The following is a 12,600-nucleotide window of genomic DNA, read 5'->3' as shown; positions in this document are numbered from 1 at the left end:
TTATGTGAGCAGTAAACCCCAACCACCCTATGGATATAAACCTTCACCAGCTCAATCCAATTGGAGCACCATAGTTACCCACTAAACCACCAGGAACCATAATTTGGTTTTATGGTTACCACCCAGCCTAGTAAATGGTTTCCTGGTGTACAGGAAATTGTTTGGCTTGTCACTCTGCGTAGAGTCACCCACAGGCAGAAGGAAAAGGAAAGAATGAAGGAAAGAAAAACAGAAGAGGAAGTGTAAAGCCACCCGTAGGCAGAAGGATGAGGAAAGAATGAAGGAAGGAAAGACAGAAGAGGATGAAAAGGAAGATGGATGGAAGAGAGGAAAGGGCAGACACCCGAGAGCAGCACTACATCGAGTGAGTGGATGGTGAATGCCCCCTCCTACCACAAGCAAACCAATATGTAGGAACAGGGCTTGAGAACCTCGCACAGGCCAACTTTAAAGTCCAGGCTGCTTTCGTGTGGGTTTGAGTGAGACTTAAACCCTGTGGACCTGGTGTTAACCCATACACATACCTATGACGGGCTGGGCTGTCATGCATTTGTCAACCTCTGACGTCAGTATGACGACTTTGCTTGTCATCCGATGTAATCTCTAAAGAAATATTTAGGGAGTCGTCATTTTTGTTGAATGACGAGCAAAAGTGGGCGGAGCTAAGCCTGCCACAGCTGGTGCATGCGTGCTCACTTGTTTTGCTCAGCTCAGTGTGGTGTGAGGTTCCTCACAGGTAGGACATACACTTTTTGACCTCCAGCCAAAAACTTATGCTCCTTTTTCTCTTAAATATATACGGCGTTATTATTGAAGAAAATACAACAAATAATGCATTATTGGAAAGGAAATTTATTCTGCTACATACTGAAGCAAAAAAATATTATTATTTCTTGAATAGTTTTTTTTTTTTTTTTTTTTTTTTTTTTTTTTTTTGCAAATATTATTTTAAAGGAAAGTGTACAACTTTAGTATGTCAACTAACTTCTACTCACTTTTTTTGCATTTTATTTTGTATATATATTGTCTTTTTGAACAATGTATGACAGAGCAAAACTCTTCATCTTCAAAATGAAACCAAAGTGGCCTTTCTGTGATGAATAGTAACTTTCCTACTAGCATTAGAAGTAAAATATCTCTATGCGACTTCTGAAAGCTCTTGAGCGAGAGTTATGTGCCACAGCCAGAGTTTACGTGCACTGGTTTATGTGATAGGGTTAAGTGTTTTTGTTAGGTTTATTCACTGTTAAAACAATGAATAATTAATCAGCAACCCGAAGTACAATGATAGATGGTGGCTGCATAAGCTCTTTAGCAAAAAATCCATTCATCCATCCATCATCCAGTCCTATGTTGCCCCATGAGGGGCATAGGAGCCCGGGGCTAGGCAAGTGGTCCTGACTTTTAAGGTGAGAGCAACCAGCCTCACTCATCCCTGAGTGGCATTATGTGAGCAATAAACCCCAACCATCCCAAGGATATGAACCTGCACTGGCTCAGTCCAATTGGAGCGCCTTAATAACTCACTAAACCAGCAGGTGCTATACTTTGGTTATATGGTTACCACCCAGCATAATGAATGGTTTCCTGGTGTACAGGAAACCATTTGGCCTGTCACTCAATGCAGAGTTGCCCATAGTCAGAAGGATGAGGAAAGAATGAAGGAAAAAAGATAGAAGAGGGAGTGTTAAGTCATCCATAGGCAGAAGGAAGAAGAAAGAATGAAGGAAAGAAAGACAGGAGAGAAAGGAAGGAAGAGAGGAAAGGGCAGACACCCAAAGCAGCTCTGCATCGAGTGAGTGGATGGTGAGCTCCCCCCATCTACCAGTATTTAATTTATATAAAATATTTGGCTGTAAGGAAGATACTGTATATACACTGCATTTTGTAAACTTAATTGAATTTTACTAAAATGATTTTCCATCATTGGATGATATTACTTACAAGTGTCACTGGCAATGCTATATGATATCCATTTATACATGACATTACCATATGGGTGGTGGCACCTACGGGGATGCAATGACCACTTTTAAATCGATAGCAGTAGGTATAGCATCACCAGAACTTTTTGGCTGAATGTAAGACTGGCTCCATCCCTAATTTTCTGATTTACTCTGTCCTTATGGCAAACAGCCATAACCTGTGATCCAGTCAGTTGCCAAAAATGACAAGTCCAGGTACGTCAGCAGGCCAGCCAGGACTGCTTACAGAACACCATCCTCCCCTTCTTGTAGGCGAGGCAGTGATTGTTTTCTGTATTATTGAGATTTGGAAGTCGGTGAGGCTAGGGGACTGATAAGAGATGGAGCTGACTGGATGAATATTGTGAGGAGAAGTGTATGATCAGGGATTTGGCACCCCATTTTAATGTGACAGCGTCCGGATTGACTCTGTTGGATACGTTAATGTGAAGCTACAGAACGTGATGAATGTTTTTGGCCTATCAGATAGAGCCAGGATTGCAGAGACTTGATTGATGTGTGAATGGAAGCTTGGCCTATTGGATTGGGCAAATTTGGGCTGTCTGGACATTGCTACTCCTCACCCTGCCCTAAGGTGGGAAAGGAGGTCTGGATGATGATGATGATGATGGCCAAGCAGTCAACAGTGGCAGTTCACCTGCACTTGGGGAGGAGATACATTGTGTGTAATGTCTGTCTGCCACCAAATACTGTATTACTGTCCTTAAAGAGGACCTTGATACATTGGATCGCCAGCTGCCCTGGCTGTTCATTCTTATTTGGGATTTGAATGCATCGCATCCTTTGTAAGGGGATGTGACATCCAGTCAACCAGTGGACTTTCTGGTGTCATTGGTGGAATATAACCTCTGTATCCTCAACACAGGATTTACACACGTACAGGGACAGACTGGCACCCCTTCAGCTACAGTACTGTTAATGAACTCACCCTGTCTTCATCTGACTTACGCTCTAGATTCTGTGTGCAGTGTCTTTGTTGACCGTTAGCGCATATTGCTGTTAGTGTGTGTGTGTGCACACACTTGTTACGTTCCGAGTGGTGATGTCATTGGAAGGGTCATGCGGTATGCAGGCGGAGCCTGCTCACTTGGAAGTGTGAGGCCGGTGAGTTCGGTTGTTTTGCATTCCAATACTGGTAGCAGAGCGTGGTTCGAGCATAATGGCGTCGTGCTTAACTAAGTGGCCTTCTAAACTTGAAAATGATTCTGCCTATGAGAGTTGGAAGAAGGACATCGACATTTGGTGCGAACTGACGGACTTACCGAAATAGAAGCAAGCTCTAGCCATTCACCTTTCTTTGTCAGGAGGAACGAGGGTGGCGTCTTCAGAAATTGACGCTGCTGATCTGAAAGATGATAATGGTGTTCAGACCTTGTTGAACAAACTAGACGGTTTATTTCTCGTGGACAAAGGACGTTGGCAGTTTGCAGCTTTTCACGAATTGTACAACCTCAGAATACCATATGAACATTCGTAAGTTTGTGGCAGAGTTCGAGCATGTTTATTTTAAATTTATGAAGCAGGACATGCAACTACCGAATTCTGTGATGGCTTTTATGCTTCTGGCTTCATGCAAACTTTCAGATAGTGTGCAACAACTAGTGATGTCTGCGATAACTGAGGTAACTTATGAAAATATGAAATCTGCCCTGAATTGTATTTTAGCTGGGGAAATTTGCGGCCAGAACGATGCATCGGTGTCTGCCAATGAGGTGAAGAGTGAACCAGTTCTTTGGAGTGACGAAGTCGGGGGTGAGGAAACGTTTTACTTTAGGAGTACTCGACAAGGAAGGACAAGGTTTTGGGGTGGTGCAGTACGTGATCGGGGTCGTAGTGATGGCTGTTCAACTGTGTCTGCTAGAATTTCCCAACGCTTATCCACCGGCAGGAGGCAGAACCCGCTCGGGCCTGATGGTAAGGTGTTGAGGTGTTTAGTATGTGATTCTCGATTTCATTGGGCACTTGACTGTCTGGATGCATACGAAAATAAAGGCAATCGAGAAGAAAATTATGAAACAGTGCAACTGTTGTTATTTATGGGCTATGTGGATGATACCGCTAGTAGAAGTAAATTAAGAGACGCTAGTAGAAGAATCTAAGGGATGTGCTGTTCTAGACACAGGGTGTTCTACAATTGTATGTGGGGTTGATTGGATCAGTTGCTATCTGAGTGAGCTCAGTGATTACGAACATGAAGCTATAATAGAAGAAAAGTCATCCTCAGCGTTTACTTTAGCTAATGGTGTCACAGTTTCTTCCCTCAGACGTGTTACTCTGCCCTGCTACATTGGAAATATGCGTGCAACCATTGTGACTGATGTGGTGAGCTGCAATATTCCCTTGCTGCTGAGCAAACTTTCCATGAAAAAAACAAAAATGGTGATTAATTTTGAGAGTGACCAAGTCAAAATTTGTGGAACTATCGTTAATTTGAAGTCCTCATCTTCAGGCCATTACTTGCTTCCAATTTCTTTGTGACTAGGCCGAGAGTTTTGTGAAACGATCGCACTAGCATCTCTTGGAGGTAATGTAAACAAAACGGCTTTGAAGCTTCACAGGCAATTTAGACACCCAACATTGGCTAAACTAAGCAGACTTATTACAGATGCTGGAATTAAAAGTTCAGAACTGGAGCAAGCTATCAAGGATGTATATGATGCATGTACTGTCTGTTGTAGGTACAAGAGAGCTAAACCCCGACCTGTAGTCAGTTTGCCCATGGCATCTGAGTTTAACGAAGCCATAGCTATGGATTTGAAAGTTTGGAGAAGGCATTATTTCTTAGTCCTTGTTGATTTGGCGACCAAGTACTGCACCGCAATAGTAATTGTGGACAAATGTGCGACCACCATTATCAAAGGAGTATTTAGAGCTGGATTGTTCTGTTTGGCGCACCTGGAAAAATTCATACAGATAATGGGTGTGAATTCAACAGTGCTGAAATGCGAGCATTGGGAGAGGCCTTTAACCTGCGGCGTCCCGTTGACGTGAATTAACGTCCACACGTTTTGTCACTGCCAATCCCGTCGACGTACATAAATGTGAATCAATTGCAAGGTCCCTAATTTGCACAATTTTCAATTTTCATGAGTGATTTTTGGCACGTATACACGGAACACCTTCCTCTACAAGATGCCAGGCAGGGACAATGCCTTACCCAGCATGACCTCCTCCCCCCCTTGCATGCCCTTTTCTCAGCAATTCACCTGTTATCAGTGACCTGGCCAGTAAATCCATGTCATGCCACGGTTCGAAATTCAGGGCTAGAGTGATTCCCCAATCGATGACAATGTGGAGGACAAACATTAGAGGAAGAAACAGTCAGAAATGATGATCAGGTAATGTGGCAAAAAAAGGTCAGGGATGGTGATGAGTTAGTGAGTGAAACAATGCTTATAATGCCTATATTACTGTTTGAAAACCAATATACTCTCGTACTACATATAAATTCGTACCAAATAAATAAATAAATAAATACCGTTTATGAGTGGCATGGAATAGTTATCCTCCCATAGAACTCGTTTTCTTTGCAGCCAGCCTGATAGAAAACCCTGTAAGGTAAGGAGGTACTCCTACATGGATCGAGTATTTTAAACCTCAGGTGAGCGATTTCTCTATGAATTTTCGATGTTTCTCACCAAAAGCGGAGGTTTGAGCCAAAAAAAAATTTTTCCAAAAATGGTCGGGATTGGGGGGAGTCAGTGGTGGAAAAGTGGTCGGGATGGGGCGGGTTAATATCAAGATCATGACAAAGTCTGCAGAGAGTCCATGGAGCAACGGAGTACGTGAGCGTCAAAATGCAGTCATAGGTGACATTTTTAGGAAGATAATGGCTGATAGCCAATGTGACTTGGATGTGGCCTTGGCTTGGGCAGTATCTGCAAGAAATGCTCTCGCCAACTATGCAGGTTTTCTCCTCACCAACTTGTTTTTGGTCAAAACCCTGGCCTGCCTAATGTGTATGCAAATGATCCTCCAGCCTTGGAACCTACATCACCATCAAAAATTGTGAGGGACAATTTGAACGCTCTTCATTTAGCAAGGCAAGAGTTTATAAAGACTGAATCGGGTGAACGTTTGGCTAGGGCTATGCGGCACAACATACGTTCGAGTGACTTAAACGACATCCAGAATGTAGATGAGGTCTTCTACAAAAGAAATGACAGTCATGAATGGCATGGTCCTGGAATCGTAATAGGCTGAGATGGAAAACAAATTCTGGTGAGACACGGCGGTGTCTACGTGCGAGTGCACGTGTGTCGTCTAGCACGTGCTCCAGAACGAAATACTACAGGTGGAGACAGCGTCAGTAGTTATGAGAAGAATGGTGTAGTCCAAGAGAAGCCTAATGACGATTCTTTGCAAGCATTGAATGACTATCCACCGGATGATGAGTTTGAAAATGGTGCAGTTCTGGATTATCAGCCTCCCACAGTTTCTCTTCTGGTTAAGGAGCCTCTCAAGGTTTCTGTTGGTCATCATATAAAGGGAATACATTCAGAAACTGGAGAGCTGAGGACTGAAAGGATTGTGAGTCGGGTGGGTAAAGCCACTGGAAAGTACAAACACTGCTTCAATTTGAAGAGGGACTCTGATGGCAGTATTGATTGGGTGGATCTGCAAAATGATTTCAGCACATGTGAAGTAGTTGATGATGAAGCAGAGATGCTTGTTCTTTTCAACTCTGAGGACGTATTATGCGCCAAGGAAAAAAAAATTACAAACTGGCTGAATAATGACGTGTATGAGGAAGTAGATGATGTTGTGCAAGATGCCATAACGGTTCGATGGGTTGTGATGGAAAAAATGAAAAACGAGAAGCTGATTGTTAAAGTCCGTTTAGTCGCCAGAGGATTTGAGGAAGACACCTTGGATCTCCTGAAAGACTCTCCTACATGCATGCTGAAAAGAGGCTCTGCGTTTGGCACTTTCTTTTGCCTCCACCAACCAATGGGATTGCCCATGCTATGGATGTGAAAGCTGCTTATCTGCAAGGTAACGACATAGAGCAAGTTGTTCATTAACGTCCTCTGCCTGAATATGCAAACGGTAAGCCGTGGAGACTAAGGAAAACGGTTTACGGCCTTTGTGATGCGCTAGGCATTGGTACCTGCATGTTAAAGATCAGTTGTTGAGTCTCGGAGCTAAAGTGTCATCACTGGATTCAGCACTGTTCTCTTGGAGTAATAGTGGCAAGATCGAAGGCATTATTTGCATTTATGTCAATGATTTCCTTTGAGCTGGTACACGTGAGTTCAAGCAGCAAGTGATAAACTGTTTGAGTCAAATATTCCTCGTCGGCAGTTCGAAATCAAAAACTTTCAAATACGTTGGTCTAAATGTCGTCTCCAACAGCGATGGCAGCATAACGCTTGACCAGTTCCAGTACGCTTTGTCTTTGAAACCAATCATGCTGAGCAGACATCGTGCAGCAGTAAAATCAGGAGAGCTGTATGAGTCTGAGAAAACTGAGTACTGAGCGTTAATTGGGCAGCTCAATTGGATTGCCACACACACTCGACCAGATAGTGCCTTTGATGTGTGTGAGTTGAGTATGACTAGCAACTGAGCTACCGTAGCAGATTTGCTTAGGCTCAACAAGGTGATTGCAAGGGTGAAGACTGACAACATGAAGCTATACATTCCAAGAATGGGGCCACTCAATGAATGTTATATAGAGTGCTTTTCAGATGCCTCTTTTGCCAACCTTGTAGGCAGTGGGTCTCAGGGAGGCTTTGTGATCATCCTACAAGATGCTAGTGAGGCGAGATGTCCCTTATTCAGGCAGACTAGAAAGATCAGGCGGGCCGTCAAATCTACTTTATCTGCTGAAACGTTGGCGCTGCCTGAATGTGCTGAAACTGCTGTATATCTTACCAACATATTTCTTGAGGTTTCTGAATGTGGAGATTTGCAAGATCAAGTGTTTCGTTGATAACAAGAGCCTGGTGGACACCCTTTACTCTTGTAGGAGTGTAGAAGACAGAAGATTGTACACTGATATTGCTGTATTACAAGACATGTTGTAGCGAGGGGAGATTGATGAAGTGTCTTGGGTGGATACATCACAACAACTGGCTGACTGTCTCACCAAGAAAGGTGCCTCGACCGAGCGGCCTCGTGCGGCAGTCAGCCGGGACTAGAAGGATTATAATACTTCAAGGGACACCACATATCTGTATGTGGTTACAGACTGGGTCTTAATGGTGCTTAAACAAAAGTCTATGTATTGGATACATAGTGTGTACACTCAACCCTCGGCTATCACTGGTTCCGCTATAGCGTATCTCGCTATCACGCCTATATAAAAAACTACCCATATACCTTTATCATGCACTAAATGCCTGCTATCGCGCACCACAAATGTTCGAAAATTTCAAAAAGGCCAGACTCCAGTGCTCCGCCCAGCCAACAAAAGCTTCACTCCGTGATTGGTCGTGTGACGTCAGCGCCAGCTGAGCGCTGATTGGCTGCCCGACCGAGTCTCCTGCCCGCCAAACCATTCAAGTGCGCGCCCTCAGACCGTGAAGAGTGATAGCGAGAACAATAACCTTTTTTATGATTATGACCATGGCCAATGTACCCCCTCCCTGTCCCCCTACCATCACCCAACATAATGCTGCGGCACCTGGCAGGGAAATAAAGAAGAGGAAGAACCTAAGTTATGCAGGTAAACTGGAAATGTGAAACTTATAGGGAATGGTGAGACCAAGCGAAGTGTGGGGAAGAAACATAACATCAGTGAATCAACTGTGAGGGGTATTTATAAGAATTGTGATCACATCATAAAACATGCTCATTTTTAGACTATTATATATTAATATGTGGTACAAAAAAGGTATCTTAGGGGTAAATATTGGGGTCATGGCACCAATTAGATTTATTATCATAAGTTCTTCAATTCGTCTGTCATGGTTTCGGCTATAGTGCAGCCATAGCGGGACCAGTTGGGAGTGATAGCTGAGGGTTGAGTGTATAGGATGCCATTAATCCATTCAGTTCCGTCCTTGGGATCTTTCATTAAATTAAGAAGAGAGGATGAGAGTGTTAGTGCATATTGCTGTTAGTGTGTGTGTGCGCACGCACTTGTTACGTTCCGAGTGGTGACGTCATCGGAAGGGTCTTGCGGTATGCAGGTGGAGCCCGCTCACTTGGAAGTGTGAGGCCAGTGAGTTCGGTTGTTTCGCATTCCAATAGTTACCATGGCAGTGACCATGACCCATTTTTACCTTGGACGGCTGATAGTCCATCCACACCCTGGGTTCTTCATTGGTGTCTGGACCAGGCTGACTGGGACCTTTTTCTGAGACCTGAGTGCTCTTCAGTCACAGGTGGAGGAGTTTCAAGAGTTGATGATGTACTATTTCATCCTTCACTGTACCAGGAAGGTGTAAGGACAAGTCCAAGAACACCTGGCTCCTTCCCTCATTGGCCAGTGCTTTGGTGGAATGGTAAGTGTGCAGCTGTTCGCATAGCCAATCATACAGAGCTGCGTAATCTTTCTGTGCACATAGGCAGAACAAATTTTTAAAGGTGCACTTACACATTGCCCATCCAAAATACATGTGGACCATGAAGAGTGCAAGGCATAGCCTTTGGCCAGCCTATGTTTCTTCCATTAACTCCTCTGCTCCCATATCCCAGGTTTGGAAACAAGTGCACAAGATACAAGGGAAATATTCACCATCCCACCAGTTGTGAGGATCATGGGGATATTGTATCAGAATCTAGGAAGTTGCTACTGCTTTTGCTGAGCAGTTTTATACTACTTCCAGGAGGGATTTTTCAGCATCATATTTTGCATCAGAGCAATTGTGGCTTCTGGGGGGGGGGGACTTACAACACGCAGTTTACGGTACTATGAGAGAAGTGGCAGCTGCCCTTGCTTGCTGCAAGGATACAGCTCCAGGATGTGATTTTTTTTTTTTTTTTTTTTTTTTTTTTTTTTTAATGCAAGGAAGAAGGAACCAAAGGCCAGGAGTCTACAAACTGTTCCATCCAAAAAGAAAACAAAAGCAATACGAGAGAGAGACAAATTCAAGATCCATTGTTTTGGAGATGCTTGGACACACTGCGTTTGAAAGACTGGAGATCATAGGAAGTAGGAAATACAGACAGAGGGAGACAGTTCCACAGTTGACCTGTTGCATAAATGAAGGACTGGGAGTAACGGTTAACTCTTGCATTAGAGAGTTGGACAGAAAAGGGATGAGAGTTTGTTGCTAGACGGGTGCTATGCGCCCGTCGTAGAGGTGGAGGGATGCTAGCTGACAGTTCAGAGAAGCAGTGACCATGGAAGTAGCGATAGAAAAGAGATAAAAATGCAACAGTGTGGCGAAGAGACAGAGGTTGAAGGGAGCCAGTAAGAGGAGGAGAGTTGATGAGATGGAAAACTTTTGACTCCACCCTGTTGAGAAGAGCTGTATGTGGGGAGCCTCCCCACACATGAGAGTTGTACTCTACACAGGGGTGAATAAAACCCATGTATAAAGTCAACAACTGTTCATGGGTAAAGAAGGTACGGAGGCGGCTTAGCACACCGAATCTCTTGGAAGCAGATTTTACAAGAGATGTAATATGATCTTTCCAAGATAAGTCCAGAGAGAATGAAACTCTAGGTATGTGTAAGGATCATGCAGGATTAAGCTGGATATTATTAAACATTAGTGGGTACTCCTGTGGAAGATTTTGTCAGGTTGATAGGTGTAAGAACTGAGTTTTTGATGCATTAAAAACAAGATTATTTTTACCCCAGTCAGAGATATGAGCCAAGTCAGACATTAGGCATGCCATAGCCTCATCCCATGTTTGTTGAAGTAACTACTGAGATGGACGTTGCAAGAACCGAATGGAAAGTTGAAGGGTGGAATCATCAATCTATGAGTGGATAGGGTTAGATGTACAGCTCAAAAAGCCATTGATGAATAAAAGGAAGAGAGTTGGTGATAGGACAGAGCCATGAGGAACACCACTATTGATAGATCTAGGAGAAGAACGATGGCCATCTACAACAGCAGCTTTAGAACAACCAGGAAGGAAACTATGGATGAAGGCATAGATAGAAGGATAGAAACCGTAAGAGGGCAGTTTGGAAATTAAAGATTTATGCCAGACTCAATCGAAAGCCTTTGAGATGTTAAGTGCAATGGCAAAGCTTTTGCCAAAGTCCTGAAAGGAGGATGACCAGGAGTCTGAAAGGTAGGTGAAAAGATTACCAGTGGAGCATCCCTGACGGAACCCATACTGACGATCAGAAAGAAGGTTATGACAGGAAAGATGCTTTAAAATTTTTCTGTTAAGAATAGCCTCAAAAACTTTTGAGACACAGGCTGTTAAAGCAATTGGGCGATAGTTAGAGGGTTGGAAATGGTCACTCTTCTTTGGGACTGGCTGAATGAAAGCAAACTTCCAGCAAGCAGGAAAGGTACAAGTTGATAGTTCATTCATTCATTCATTGCCAGATGCCATGTATCCCAAACGGGGTGGCCAAGGGCTAAGAGTTAATTGTTTTACAGGGAGGGGCACTAATCCTCCACCAACCCCACTTGACACATAGGGATGCCAACAGCATCTGGTGTTCCCAGGCGGTCACCCATCCAAGTACTAACCAGACCCAACGTTGCATAACTTCGCTGATCGGACGGGAAGCGGTGTTGATAGACAAAGGAGAAAGAGTTTACCTTGGCAGGTTGTGAGCACAGAAGAATAGTTCTTGAAGACAGCAGGAGGGACCCCATCAGGCCCATACGCCTTGTTAGTATTGAGGCCATTTATGGCAGAAAATACATCAACTGAAGAAATTTTAATGTCAGCTGTGAGGATGCCAGAGGGGGGAAGTGATGGAAGAACAGCAACGGAATTGTCTAAGGTGGAATTGGAGGAGAAAGTCTGAGCAAAGAGATCAGCTTTATCAGTAGAAGAAATAGCTACAAAGCCATCAAAGTAGAAAAGAGAAGGGAAGGATGATGAGGTAAAGTTGTTAGAAAGGTGCCAGAAGGAGCGGGAAGAATTTGAGTTGGAGAGTTGAGAGCATTTAGTACGGATGAAATTATTTTTAGCAGAGTGAAGAACAGACAGCACGATTCTGGGCAGAAACATAAACAAGATGTGATTCAGGGGTGGGTTGGCTCTGGTACCTTTTATTGGTCCTTTGTTTGTTGTGGACAGCATTAGAACAAGAGTGATTAAACCAAAGCTTTCTTGCATTAGTCAGAGGATATGGGAAAGGAATGTATGCTTCCATGCCCGAGAGAATAACCTCCGTAATGTGCAAGGCATACTTAGATGGCTTCTGGCCATAGAAGCAATAATCATTCCATAGAGAATCAACAAAGTACTGCCTGAGGGCCTCCCAATCAGCAGCTCCAAAGTGCCACAGTTGATGTTTCTTTGGAGGGTTCACAGGCCTTACTGGAGCAATAGGACAGGTTATATTAATAAGGTTGTGATTGGAGGAGCCCAATGGAGAGGAAAGATTAACAGTGTAAGCAGAAGGATTAGTTATAAGGAAGAGGTCAAGTATGTTGGAACTCTCTCCAAGGTGGTCAGGGATACGGGTAGGGTGCTGTATAAGCTGCACTATACTCATTTTTTTTTATTGAGGCGAAGATGCATT

General features: G+C 43.7%; 1 protein-coding gene across 1 annotated transcript in view; it reads left to right on the top strand.

The window, feature by feature from the left end:
* Positions 1-12,600, top strand: part of sip1 (septin interacting protein 1) — a 75,558-nt gene that overhangs the window by 23,464 nt on the left and 39,494 nt on the right. The window lies entirely within an intron of this gene.

The sequence above is a fragment of the Coenobita brevimanus genome, chromosome 71, assembly GCF_032717465.1.
Source record: "Coenobita brevimanus isolate Jiangsu-jjx chromosome 71, ASM3271746v2, whole genome shotgun sequence".
Taxonomy (NCBI): Eukaryota; Metazoa; Arthropoda; class Malacostraca; order Decapoda; family Coenobitidae; genus Coenobita; species Coenobita brevimanus.
The sequence above is the reverse complement of the archived record's forward strand: the minus strand, read 5'-3'. Positions and strand labels throughout refer to the sequence as shown.